This window comes from Bactrocera neohumeralis, chromosome 6 (genome assembly GCF_024586455.1).
Source record: "Bactrocera neohumeralis isolate Rockhampton chromosome 6, APGP_CSIRO_Bneo_wtdbg2-racon-allhic-juicebox.fasta_v2, whole genome shotgun sequence".
NCBI lineage: Eukaryota > Metazoa > Arthropoda > Insecta > Diptera > Tephritidae > Bactrocera > Bactrocera neohumeralis.
The window spans coordinates 2,869,050-2,883,563 of record NC_065923.1 but is presented as its reverse complement, the minus strand read 5'-3'; the positions used below and the strand labels follow the sequence as shown (position 1 = coordinate 2,883,563).

General features: G+C 35.3%; 1 protein-coding gene across 6 annotated transcripts in view; it reads right to left on the bottom strand.

Moving 5' to 3' along the window:
• The window catches only part of LOC126762490 (collagen alpha-1(XVIII) chain), a 420,330-nt gene that overhangs the window by 42,053 nt on the left and 363,763 nt on the right, over window positions 1–14,514 (bottom strand). The gene's annotated exons all lie outside the window — the stretch shown is intronic.

Below are 14,514 nucleotides of genomic sequence, written 5' to 3'. Positions count from 1 at the left end.
GATCCACACAATGTACCCAGTAGAAGAAATCCTATTTGCAATGCGTATTACCAGAACCATTAATTCAAGTTTTTTTTTTTATAAAATATAACATGTTTAATAAATTTTATTTTTTCATTAACGAAAATTACAAAACCTTTTTACTTTTTCTCTATATTTCTACTATGAGCAAAAAATAGTAAGACTTTGTTCTAATTTTAAAATTATTTATTTGTTCCACAAAATTAATTTCCCTAGGCCGCAACAAGTTTTTTCCCATCCTGAAAACAGTTGTTAAAGTCAATTTCCGAAATTGCCTGCATTCAGATTTAATATCCCCCTCCGCCAACATGATCTTAATTTTGGACCTGCTTTGATGTGTTTTTTCGGCTTGGCTCATCTTTGCCTCGATATTCGGCCAATTGATCGTCTAATTCCAAGTCACAGGCATGGATACAAGACTCTTCTCCAGTAACAATTTCATGGTTTTGGTAGTCGGAAGGCATTGTTTTATATATGTTAATGCGACGCTGTTTTTTTCGAAAAAAATTCAGTTTTTTGGAACCAATCGTGCTTTCACTTTTCTTAGACCTAAGTGATATTTTAAACTGGTTTTAGCTAGTCTTTGCGATATTCCAACGATGTCATTAAGATCTCTGACTGTTAATCATCGATTTTCAAGCACCAATTCCTTTACTTTATTGACGTGCTAATCTTCAGTTGATGCGCGTTTCCTACACTCTTTGCCTCTTTGTATAATTTGTACCAGTTAATAACACTTACTCGCACCAAACAATTATCAGCGAAGACCTTTTCCAACATTCTGAACATTTCGGCACCAGAAACTTGATTCCGCACACAATATTTAATGAAACTTTTTTGTTGAATAATTTCACTCATCGTAAAAAGCGTCGAATGCACTTTACGTACCTCAGCAAGACAAGCGTATACTAAACATCAATAATTATTTTATGTGACATATGTTGCTGACCGTCATACGGATCAAGGAAAAAAAACTTCGACAAATAAGTTTTCGCGCAAATTTCAATTAAAAACTTACTGATTTTTGGCTTATAATCTGTGCCAAATTTCGTCGAGAAATTTTGTGAAATAGAAAAGTTTTCTATACAAGGTCCTGACGAGTGAAAAATCGATATCTGAATAACTGAGGGATTAGTTCGCCTGTACACACACAGACACGTCTAAATTGACACAGCTCGTCATACTGATTATTTATATACATACTTTGTAGGGTCTCCTACCTTTCTTTTTGGGTGTTACAAACTTCGTGGAAAACTTCATATACCCTGTTTAAAATATTAAGGGGCTATACCAGTGTGACGCATGAAAAATTAGGCGATTGTCGTGAATTTTTTTAAGAGAAAGTACGCGATTGAATATTTCGAACTTCTTTGAACGTAATAAGGTATATTTTAAGCTATGTATATTTAAATTTTTTTTTACAACAATGTGAAAAATAACGGATTTATGGGCTGTCTTCAGAGGTGCCAAAAAAAAAGTGCCCCAACTACTTTAAGTTTATTAAACTTAGAGATATTTCCTATACAATGACTTACGATCTTTTAAAAATATCAAAAATTAACAAAATGGCGTAATTTTGAAAAAAATCGTTTTTTTAGGTAAAAAGTTGTCGTTTTTTAATGCCAAATTTTCAACCAAGAGATCGTCAGTCATTCTATAGTAAATGTATTCAGAAATACTCAATTTTAATTTGAAGTCGATCGGTTAATTTCTCGTTGAGTTATGATGCCAGCAATTTTGAAAAATGTCGTTTCGAGAAAAACGCGTTTAAAGTTTCACTTAGATATTTGTGCACCTCCAAGCGGTCGCTCTTTAGAACGCTGCCATCCAAACACTATTCAAGATACGACCTTCCCGATTTCACAGGATATTTATGGAAATATAAGCTATCGAAAAAGCAAATAAAAAACTTTTTTTTGTCACACTGGTATAGCCCCTTAAATGGATTTTTACAAAACTTAGAGTTCTAAAACTTTTGATAAGCTGGCTGAAAGCTCTATAATAGGAGACTGTTATTTGCTTCCACGGCTAAGAGTATTGGTGGTCTGAAATTGAATTATACAAAATCTGTAATGCTGATTTCACACTAGTTGTGACCTTTTAAGTACACTGTCTATCTCTGTCTATGTCTCTTCCGAAAGCTTTATAAATTTAAAGTAATATCGTATTAATATTGGAAAGACAGCTAAAAATAATTTTTTTTTGTTATTTTACGATTACGTTTGAATTGTGATATTAGAAGCATTTTCTTGTTAATTTTGAGCTGTTAAAACCGAAAATGATAGTAACAGCTTCCTAATTGCCATTCACCAAAATGACAAACATAGCTGCACTTGATTGACAACTTTTGAGCTGATATTCGTAATGAGGACCACTGAAATACACCGCACACCTCTTAGTGCATCAGTCGCGAATTTTTCTTTCGCATTTGTTGAGCAGTGTAACTTAAAAATAATAATAATAATGCAGCTTCTGCGTTTGTGGCTTAGGATATAAATTTTGTTATGAGAAAAGTGCTTATTTTAGCTGCAACAGATAAAGGCAAATACATTATCTTTTAGATGTTATTTTTGTGCGGTTACTGTGACGCTGCCATGCTAAAGTAATAAACGGAACCTAAGCATGAATGTGTGCTTTTTGGTTGTAAGTTGGTTAAAATGCAATTCAGCCAATTTGAATTAAATGTGAATTGTTGAGTTAGTATTTAACTAAATAAAAATAAATATATTATAGAATATATACATATGTATGACTACAAACACAATCGCTGGACAGCAGCAGCGGTTAGGACCAACACGCGCAGTTTGAGACCAACACACATATGAGACACTGTGTTGGCAGCGACACAGCTCTGGCATTATGTTTGTTCATGAGTTCTACTGCTTTTGGTTCCCGCTTGTAATTGTTCAAATGATTAATCGTTGTTGTTATACGTTTAGCGGCGTCAGACGCACAAGCGCTTGCATGCTCAGCATAAATACGTACATGTGTGTGTGTGAACTGAGGTATGCAATAATTTTGCCGTTTAAGTTGAGCCTTTTGCTTGCGCGAATCACTTTTGATAGCGAAGTAAATGTTTATTTATATTCATGCTTCACGCTTATATATTTGTATGTGCTCAAAAAGCGTTTATGTATTTCAGTTAGAAATTTATTTTTACAACATATGTAGCTGTGTTTTAGATATGATGGAGTGTCACGTGGCAAATGATAAAGTACTTGAATGTACAGACATATTTATTCAAAAAAAAGGCAGCTTTAGTTAAGGAATGCTTATTTAAATTTTTTTGGATTTTGCAATAAAGGATGTGAAAACAAAAACAATTAAAAGGTTTTTCTGTTCAAAACTAAATGCTACAGGACTAACCGCTTTCTGTTTTCAAATAACTTCAGGTTTGAGGAAAAGAAAAAATTATTAAAAAATTTTTATTATTGTTAATACATTATTATTGAAAAGAGTTCTGAAGTAATTTCAAAGAATTATGTCCAATTGCGACAATATTTAAAGAATATAAGGTAGGACATATTTCCATCGAGAATTTCGAAAAATTTTCGTAGTAAGTTTACAATATTTATTATATTATATTTACAATTTAAAAAAAATAAAAATATTTTTTGGATATACGCCATTAATTCTCCTCTTATAGTATATATAGATACATATGCAGACACACGAGTATTCTCGCACATTCATCGTCTTGACAGCTTAATCGTTATCAAGCATGCAGAAAACTCTGTCAAACTTCAGGTGGTACTGTGAGATTGAGAATAACTGTAAACACAACACATGCACATAATATCTCACAAAAGCTTGTCTATTTTTAGAAGAATATGTGTGCGGCGTCCCGCAGATAACAAATGATGTTCGGCATCACCTGTGCTCATCTCCTGTCGCACGCTGAATGACAAGCATTTATTTAAATAATTTTCAGTTAATGAAGAAAATGTGCGACCCGATACCTGGGCATAAAGTGTGTTATGTGTTCAGAAAAAACCTGTGCATATATAGTAACATATAGCGTATAGCTGAAAAAGGTCTTAACACCATGCAAGCAACATTCTACTATCTTTTGTTTTGTGGCGAACTTCCGCGCTCGGAATCCATTTCCTTTGTGCACGTCTTAAAGAATGTCCATATGTAGCAACTTTATGATTAATTAAAATTTAATGGTTGTCTTCAAGCGAGCAATATTATCCAAGTGTTTGGTGTGTTTGCGTTCCTATGCTTACAACCTTTTAAGGGTCTTTAGTAGTTGCTAGCGTTGAACTTGTGGCACATAATTACTTTCTAACCCCTATTTTTCGTATATATTTACCAACATCAATAGTGTAATTTACTAATGTAGCGCTGAATCGTTCAACTCCAAGTTTTTCTTTATACTACATGGGAACTTCGTTATTTGCTTTGCCGTTATTAATTAGTTTTTGATGATATTTTGGGCATTGGTCCTTGTAAAAGAAATGAAATTTAATAGTACAACTTTTTGTGGCAATTTTGAAAGATAAAATATCTGCTTCAATGATGGTATTCTGGTATCACACAAAAGTATAATTACTATAAATATCTGAGGATTAAAAATGTTATTTTCGCTTTTGAATTACTACAAGTCCTTTGAAGTTCCAGAAGCGCATGTCCACATAGGGCTTAGTTGTAGTTGGGTTGAGACTTGCACAAATGTGCTGTTAGCAAACTAGCGCCTAAAGGTATGTTAAAACATTTTTCATTACGATTCAGTTTTTGAGATATCGGTCTGAAATTTCGAACACGCCCTTTTATACTCAAGAAGCTGCTCATTTGTGGAAACCGCTATCAGATGACTATAGGCTGTAGCTGCCGTACACGCTGGTCGATCAATCTGCAGTCCGAGTAAGGAATACTTTTTAATTTTACAAGGTATCTTCGAGAAATTTTGAAGAGAATACTTTCCAAAGCGTCGCTATAATTTCCGAAAAAATGCTCAGGTCGGACTGCTATATCAAATAGAAAGGCACTTGAAATCATGGTTTGGAACACTTTTACAATTACAAATTTCTATTAGTTTCTTTCAAAGCACCTTTTCCACGCTTTCTTTACGAGCTCGCCTTAACATTTTCCTTTTATGTAGCACGCAGCTATAAACCTACGCGCGCATTACGTCGTTACGATATTGTTTTTCACTTTACAACGATTTCAATTTAAAACTTGAGTACATGCCATTTACGCTGCCACCAAGGCAAGGCAGTAAGCAGTCATGTGCCTGATTGATTCCACTCATTCCCATCTTCGTCATGTACTTCTCTCGACGCTTTCACATTGTTTTTGCCTACAATGTTGCTGCTGTTGCTGCTGCTTCGGCCACTCTGCTTGGCTTAGTACTTATACGCTTTCTTCTTCGGCGCTTGTCTAACTTCACAATTTGACCCAATTACGTGAAGTATGCAGCATAAATATACTTGGAATCGCACGTTTGCCGCTCTGCGTTTGCTTGTTCGGGTAACAAAGCCGGCAACATCATCACTACCAGCCATTAGCCGGATGACATGTTGCGTATACGCCATCGTGCTGCTCTGCAAAAGCTTATATAAGTGCACACACATACACCTGCACTATGACTTGTTTAAGTTGGATAACATGCACTTTTTAAAGTGGGCAACTTAAATTATAATACTTCAATTTGGTGTATCATCAATTGCGTATTAGACGCTGAAACGTGGGGCGGCACAATCACGTCTTGATTGCCTGGCAGGCAGAGAAACTAATAAAAGTTATATAAGCAACAAGCATAAATGGCTTTTGTTGGTATTTTTTATTGCCATTGGCTACTCGCAGTTTATGTTAAGTTAATAAATTTTAATTTAATTAATGTAAAGTCTGGCTGGTGGATAGCTTTTCAAACTCAATATTGTTTCATGGATTTTTTTGAGTATATTTCAGCTTGTTTTGGAACTAAAATGATTGCTGTTAGTGCTGGAAAGATTAATAATAATTTTATACTCTAGCAGCATGTTGTCACAGAGTATAATAGTTTTGTTTACTTCACGATTTTACGTTAAACTAATCGAGTTAGATATATCTTTATAAAAGTATAAATGATCGGAATGATGAAACGAGTTGAAATCCGCTTGACTGTCTGTCTGTTCGTAACTTGAGTAAAAATTTATATATCTGAATGACTCTGAATGACACACCTGTTCCATGGCATCTGTGGGCTAAAAATTTGGAAAAAGTGGGCGAGGTCGCGGCCTCTAATATTTTTATTGAACATTTCACCTATACCGTTCAAGGTACAATAAGTTCGCTCACCGCAAATCCTTTTAGCACCCCTATCGATACTGTAAAAGTGGATCATATCGGAAGATAATCCGGTCCACCCCCTATAAAACGGTACAATTAAAAACTACTGAAAGTGCGAAAAATCAAAGAAATTACTCGACCGTCCGAGTTTAAGCAAATTTGGTACGTTGCGTTCTTCTCATATTCCTATATCACAGTGCGAAAATAGGTGAAATCGATCTGCGACCGCGCCTACTTCCCCTTTGACACCATTTTAAGTTAAACATTTTAAATGATTTTTTTTCACTTTTCAGTGTATAAGTCAAGAAGAAATTAATGTAACGGTATAAAATGATAAAATAGCAATGTATTTAAGGTGTACCACCATCTAACAAAACGTGTTTAAGTCCCTAGGTACCGAGTATATTAACCTCAGTACTTAAGTTGACCTTTGACATAAAATATCAGGTCAATGTAAGAGATATACATGTAACTGAAATGAAAAGATCCCTTCCTGATAATATTCTGTCTGTGTGTCAAGAATGAGTTAAATCGGGTAAATACTTCCCTTAACGCTCATATTATATAAAGGTTTTCGAACTTCCGAGTGAACTTATCAGCCTTTTGCAATAAATGTTAATGGCTTTAGGCAGGCCATGGTAGGAGCACTTTCGATTTTGATAGAAATACATTACATTGCTTCACAACACGACTCATATGGTTAGAGTCCATGTCCTTTAGGTGCTTTGGATGCACTTATTTGGATCCTCTAATGACTCTTTCTCTAAGCTTTTTCTATGCCTTTCCTATCTTGAAATTTAAATTTGCTTCTTTCTACGAAAACTTGGTGGCATTTGATAATAGTTTTTGGCAAATTTCAATCGCTCTTTCAAGTTCTTTTTGCTGATGAAAGAGTTTTTGATCTTGTAGTGGCTGAATCAACCATCTTTTAGGATTCTCCCCCGAATTGCTCGCTCAGAAACATTAATCTGAAGCCTCCGCTGAATAAATCGGGCTGTAACCATCGGGTCTTTTCTCATTTCTTTGTAAAATTTGATGAGAGTATTTATAAAAATTATTTATATACAGATACACTAGGTACAAATAAAAAAGTCTTCATTCAGCAAGCCTAAAAAATAATAATTGTAAACATCATTATTGAATCATTGAAGACATTTTGTCGGCTACTGTATGTACTTATATTTGAAATTTTGAGTAGTCCCTGGGTCATTACCAGTATTCAGAATCATATTTTTTGGAATTTTGAATTTGAAATATAAATTTAAGCAGAAATATCTTCCTCACTGCCAGATAAGTTTTTTCGGAGATCATACATTAATATGAAGATTTTGCAAAATGAATTGTCGATTATAAAATATATTTAATTCTGTAAATGCATATTATTTTTATATTTCAGCGAATTTAAAAATTTCTGCGACAAAGCTTGATTATCTCAAATAGACGATTAAACGTTGTGATTTGAAATTTGGAATTTTTTCAATAAAAATAAAAAAGTTTCTCAGAATAATAATTTTGTTGCGGGAATTTTAAAAGTTTGAAAAGCCAACTTTCTGAATATATGTATAATGGTTATTTCTGAGAAACGTAAATTAATTGGTGAAATTTTAGTTTGAATGAAAAAATCAAAATTCCTATGTTAAATGAATGGGAACCTAAAAAAAAATAGCTATCCCTTAGAGTTAAGCTACAGCGCCTGGATTTTTATTTTGTCAATCACTAACATTTGTGGGGGTAAGAGTTGAAAAAAAAATTAAAATTTTATTTTGAAGCACCCTAATGTATATAGATAACAATATAAAAGCGCTGGTCAACACACTCTTAGAGCTAAATATCAAGAGAAAAACAACTTAATGCGAATGGGTTTTACGGTAAATGCAGTCATCAGCATCATCCTCATCATCATCAACAAATTGAGGTCACTGCTCTTTTGACTTTTTTGTGCTGCTTTCTTTTTTAAGCAAACAGTATGCGAAAGTACTTAATTGCGGTGGTAAGATCCATGTGACCGTGTGACATGCAAATTTATGCACACATATGAGCAAATTGATTTGTGTGTGTGTATGTGAGTGTTTAAAGAGAAACTGGTGAAACTGCATGCACTCAACTGGGCAACAACTCAATTTGGGTCAGCTGCATGCATCTGCGTAATATGCATATATACATGGCTGTGCATGTGTGCGCATATGCTTGCATGTATACAAAGCTTCAAGCTCGTCCATCATCTCTTTAGCACTTTAAAATTCATTTTTTGTCAGTTTATTACTTTTTTTTGCTTTTTTCTAGTCAACAAGTTGCCGTCCTACATTGTTGAGCCCTTTTTGTCTGCTGTTTTTAATGCGAATTGTGTCTCACAGTTGCATGGAGTTGAGCTTGCAGCAGCGAAAGAAGTTTCTAATGAAGAAAATTTGCGTAGAGTAGGAATTCTTTTGCTGAAAAAGATGTAGTAACGTATTTTTTGAAGAAAAATTGCTTAATTATGATAAACGGTGTAGCTTTGGTGTTTTATGCCCAGGAATCAGTTCCACTCTTTTCAACTTAAACTACAATTAATTACGTATGCTTAGAAAACATTGCCCACATTGAGCCGTCTCCCTATATCTTCTTCTTATTCTTTAAATCTTCTATAAATTACTTGGATTTAGCCTTTCGTTTTCTTCAAATCTCCTAAAAAATTTTGTGTTCAATTACCTCCTTGCTGCCAAAGCATCTAACCGGGCTTTCCCAGAATAACTTTAGCCTAAGTTTTGAAGTCATAAGTACACAAAACAAAATTTGGCAATGGAAATCATAAAAACAACGTCAGAATTTTGGTGAAACCTTAAACCATCCAATGAAACCTGAGCTTTTGGCAAGGTGAGCGGTTTCATCACACAACCTGCTCAGTCGCACACTCACTCACCCACTTAGTAGCCGCTCACACACACGCGCAGGCACTAATGGCGGCGCTGTGCAGCAAGAAGTGGTGCTGTGGTGCGTGGAAACTTTATGGCTATGCTACTAAGTAAACAGCATTTGGAAGCATGAAGGACTCGCAGAACTTTGTGCAAATATTTACAAAACGTGTAGCATAATTTTCGGCAGCAAAACAGTTGAAGTGCCGTGGTAAATAGCCAAAAAGAGCTTTATTGAGTTGCTAAAGCAGCTTGATGTCTACATATCTATTGTGGATACACACCCAAATATATAAGGAACGAGTCTATGTACTGCCAGTGCTAGTATGGTGTGTGGAGTTTGGTGTAGCTGTAAATAAACCGTTAAATTCTGTGGCATTATTTGTATGTGTGTGCTATAGTTTTCGGTTGCATTGAAATGATGACAAAAGTTTTAATTACTATTCAAAATTAAACAGCAAAGCAAAGTGCAAAATTAAAGAAAACCATAAAAAATGTACAGTTGATGTCATACAAAACGAGTTGTTGGCAAAAAAAAATAATAATAACAAGTCAAACCCGTTAACTCGTGCGGTGCATCTAATTAGGCTACTTAGCCTAGAAAAAGTTGAAGCGTCAGTTAAACTGTCACTGCCTCTGCCATGCGGCGCTCGCTACTCGCTGCTGGTTGCCGGTTGTCACTGTGTAAATTTGCGTTGTCAATTTTTGTTTTTACTTGGTTTTTGAGTGAAAATTCTGTGCATATTTGCTTGTTTGTTGTTGGTTTCGGTTGTGCCTTTGCTTTGTGTTGGCGTGAATTTTTCCGTTGGGTTTTTTGTGTCGGCTTTTTGTTATGCAAATTTTGCCGGATGGCATTTTCCAATTTGGTGTTATTAAAATTATATTTTTAGCGACATTTTTTGATGGCCCTTGGCAGGACATTAGTTTTTTGTAAACTGCCCTTTACAGTATAAGCACTGCTTATTTTTTATGAATCTAAATAGACATTATCGAAAAATGGACTGACGGTTGAGTGTTTGTGCATTATAATTGCAAGGGTTAATAATAATAATACAATATTTGGATATTAAATATATTTGAGTTGTTTACAGCGGCTTCCTATAAGGTGAGTCAGTATTAATATATTTTATAATACAACCAGTCAAGTGTGGGTATCCTTATACGTGCGGAATCAGCGGAGTCATGACTATCAAGTGAGTTTTTTAACCTTCGAGATCTGAAACCGCTCAACTTTAGAAACCAAAAATTAATAAGCTAAGATTTGAAATTACGTTAGAATAAACTTCCAGGATTTTGGTTATTAAGTGAAAGAAATATATTTCTTTTAATGTTGAAAATAAAAAGAGTCAGATAAATCAAATTTGGAGAAATGAGAGCTTAGATTGTGACATATGTAGCGGGAAGGCGTGTTTAGTTCAAAAATTTGGTGTACAAGATTTTAACAACATATATCCGAACTGTCACGATAAGCGAATCGATATATTAAATTCATCCTCAGAGAAGAGGGACATACTGTAAACTGTTTCTTTCAGGACTTTCATTGAAAAATTTTGTGTCAAGCAATTCCTTATGACTAGTGGGTATAATTGCAGGTAGATGTTAAAACTTTAAACGTTTTTCGAATATTGCACCATTTACTTAATAACCCACGCCAAATTTCAGGAAGATATCTCGTCAAACCTAAAATCTTTCCTAACAAGCACTTTATTCCGATCGTTCTCTTTGTATGACAGCTATGTGCTATACAAGTAGTATTCCGGTTCGGAAAATATGTTCGAAAGTAATAGAGATGCCTCTGACAGAAATGTATGCCAAATTTCGTGAAGATATCTCATCAAATAAAAAAGTTTTACACATAAGAACTTGATTTTGATCGATCAGGCTGTTTAGCAGCCATATGCTATAGCTATTGGCTCGATATCAGCGTTTCGGACAAATATGCAGTCGTTTGGGGAGAAGAACGGATGTGCCAGAGATCAAGTCGATGTCTCAAGAATTGAAGGACTAGTTTGCATAGACAGACATGATTTAACTGACTCAGCTCGTAACGCTTACAATTTACGTATATTTTATGTACATATGTATGTTGTGGGACCTCCGATGTTTTTTTCTGATCTTGGCAAACTTAATATACTCTGTTCAGTGTATAAAAGAGGTACATATATTAGAGTATATTCTGGGATTTTGAAGTGAGTACACTTTAACTTTTCACTTTCGATACAAATCTTTTCATAGTTGCTATGCTTTCTTTTTAAGTGGATGTTGAAGCTTTCTCAGAAACTCACTTGACATTTGAGAAAATTATTCACAGACTCTCCGCAGTCCGTCTCGACAATGCTCTTGAATAGGTAAATGGCGTGGCCTAAGTAACGAATGTGTTTTGCATAGCAAATGCCACGGAAATGAAAGTTTGCTTGTTTTTCTAGTTGCTTGTTTATTTCTTTGTTTATTTGCCCACCCACACACGCACACACGTACTTGCTCGGCACAGTTGTAGCTACAATTGAGTGGAGCAGCAAAGCATTTAACTAACAACCTAAGGCCGAAAATGTTTTTCAATAATTTCCTGTGCGCTCCGTGTCTCAGAAAAGCATTTATATTATATTTGTGTATTCTACGCACATTATTGTTGTGGGACAGGGGAAGCAACAAAACTAGGAGCAATTTCCATTTTTACAAGTTGTCATCCAATTTATTTGAGTAGCCAAGAAATTCTTGTTGCTACACATTTGCATAATTACACACACATACATACACACATAGACTGGCTGTTTGCTATTTTTCTTTAAATATTGTTTTAGTTGTTGTAGTGCTTTGTGTTGGTGAGGAGTGGGCGGCTCGTGTACTAGGTGTGGCCATGTGAATGTATTTTCTTGCTTTAAATTTTGCTAAAATGACATTTGTGGCTTTGCTAGTTTACCGCATGTCCATGGGTTAAGCACGTGCTGGCTCTTAGATATCACATGTCTACACAGCCATATACGTGTGTGTGTGTGAGTACACTGTTATTTGCTTTTAGGCCAGTTTTTGCGCCTGCACATTAGGTAGCCATTAAGATTAACCGCAAAATTGTCATAAAAAGGTACTCATAACTTTTTAAGACTTTCATTATGTAGCTACCTATGAATCTCTGTTTGCTGTTGTTGTTGCTGGCAAAAAGGGTCAGGCACGTAATACAGCGCCTTAAGGTGCTGGCAGTCTGGTCTCGGACGTCTATTTTTGCATTAATAAAATTGGTATTAGGGAATTTACGCTCCGTTTGTGTGCGTTAGAGAGAGGAAACGTTTGTTTGTGAAAGGAATTGAGTATTTTACAGATACTTTCGTAACTCATTAAAACTTTATAGCTTTTCTATAATCGAATAAGTGCATAGTGAATGGATTTGCTTGCTATTATTGCTACCAAATAATAATCATAATGCTTATAACACAGAAAATGTAAGTTAGAAACCTTTGGATTAACTCAGTGGTTCGTTTCGCTCAGAACTCAAGCACATTTTTCCCTAAAAATCACTCTAAGAAAAAAATTGGGGGCTAATAGAATATTCCTAAAAGGATAATAGAAGGCCATTCCAACCGAGGCTTTTAACAAATATATGACAAATCTAAAATACGGATTGAGCGTAGGTATGCTGAAACTGGCTTAGGCTATTTCTAAAGATTTCTATTAAAATGCTTAATTTTTTTTGTCCAGGTGAATTTTGATTCTAAAGTATTTTGCTTATAGATACTGGAAAAGAAGAATACATTTTAAATACGTTATAATTATTTGTAAAATCCATCGAATTTCAATTGACTAAAAATTTCTCATCTGACTCGACTTCAAAAGACATCACAGACATACAATCAATTAAATTATTTATGCCATGCTTCTGTGCTTAATGTATCAAAAAGAGAAGATCAAAGAATTAATTGAACTAATATTACTTAGCACGAATTATGTAGTAAGAAATATAGATAGAAAAGAAAGTGCCAAATTCTTGGTGGATTTCCAACAAAAAAATATGCAAAGAACAGTGAAATGGTTTTCACTTATCCTTGATACACGAAGCACACGAGTTCGTATTTGGCAAGAAAGAATGGAAATCCATTGATAAAATTAAAGAGAAGCAATTGCCTCCGAAGATCTGACAAATATGAGGCAAATGAAGTGGAAAATTGCTGCGTTAAAAATAATTTCCGTCGTAGCTTCCTTGATATGCGCGTAAGATTGCTTACACCCATACACCGCCATCAGCACATAGACACAAGCGCTGAAAAAACCGAGCAAGCCACAAGAAAAACAAGGACACGCACGAGCGTACACGCTCACCACGGCAGACAATTTGAACTTTCTGGCACAGCTTAAGGGAGATCAAGCAAACAGGTCTCGGTTTAGGGGCCTCTTGGCAGAGCAACAGTAGAAAAAACATATGAATGTTCTTAGAACTGTAGGTAGGGAGGCTGAAAAGTGTATGAAATGTGGGAGCAAGTAGCTTATTGAAAGCTATTACACACGTGTACCTATACAAAAGCACATTGAATAAATGCGTAGTAAACTCGTACGGCGGCAACGCCAAGTGCAAAGGGTGCGCAGCTTGAGACAAATGTGTTTGCTTTTGGTGGCACAGCTGTTGTTGTTGCCGTTGTACCACAACTGAAGTGAAACGCTGACGACTCAACGATTGGATAAATCAACAAACCGGAAATCGAATGTGGAATCGCAAGCGAAGCGAAACAGTATAGTGAAGCGCACTCGGAGCAGAAAGCGAATGAAAGAAAGAATGGCAGGCGGAAAACATGTAGCATCGAAATAGAAGGACAGCAATAGGAATAAATGAAAGCGCATTGTGATTCTTATGCACAGATACTTGCGGGTTGTTGTCACTCACATAACTTGACGGGAGCAGAGACGGGGCTGTAGCAGCTCAAGCCGTTAGTCAGTTAGCCAAGCTGTCTGCAAGGCACTGAGCCAGTATGTCACTCAGCCGTTCAGTAAGTCAGCATAAAGCAGCCAAATAATAATGGAAAAGTATGAATGTGTTATTTGTTTTGCTGTTGTTGATGCTTCTACCAATTTTGTGGCACATGTTACCCACACGTAGTGATAGCCGGATGAAAGGGATGAGGTTGCTAGCGAACAATGAAATGAAGTGTAGTCAGAATTGCGGAATCACTTTGATACTTGACCAAATAAATACTGTGGATTTTGAGTTTGGAGAAGACTGTTTGAAGAAATCAAGGTCCAATTATTAAAGAGCCTACTGCCAAACCAGAATAGGGAATATCTAAAGAACACGTTCTCAAAAATAAATCTCTTTTATCTCACTATACTATACTAACTTTATTTT